Here is a 278-nt window from a genome sequence, read left to right as displayed (position 1 = left end):
TGTAGTTTCAATTTGAACTGTATATGGATTTGCTTTTTGTTAAAGATTCAAGAAGGATATTAGTTTAGTTTAGCTGATGTCTTGTACTCGTAATTGCGGATTTACAATATTTTTTTTTTGTAGAATGAGCTGAAGAGTCATGTTGAACAAGGAACATTCCAATCACAAGGGTCACATGACATTCTAGGTGAAGCTTTTCAGAAGCAGCCAAATGGAAGTAGGGTGCAAGAAGTGGGGCAATTCGTCACCCCATCTATGTACTTTCATGTCCCTGATGC

The sequence above is a fragment of the Citrus clementina genome, unplaced genomic scaffold, assembly GCF_000493195.1.
Source record: "Citrus clementina cultivar Clemenules unplaced genomic scaffold, Citrus_clementina_v1.0 scaffold_2, whole genome shotgun sequence".
In the NCBI taxonomy this organism is placed as follows: domain Eukaryota; kingdom Viridiplantae; phylum Streptophyta; class Magnoliopsida; order Sapindales; family Rutaceae; genus Citrus; species Citrus x clementina.
This window is presented reverse-complemented; position numbering follows the sequence as displayed.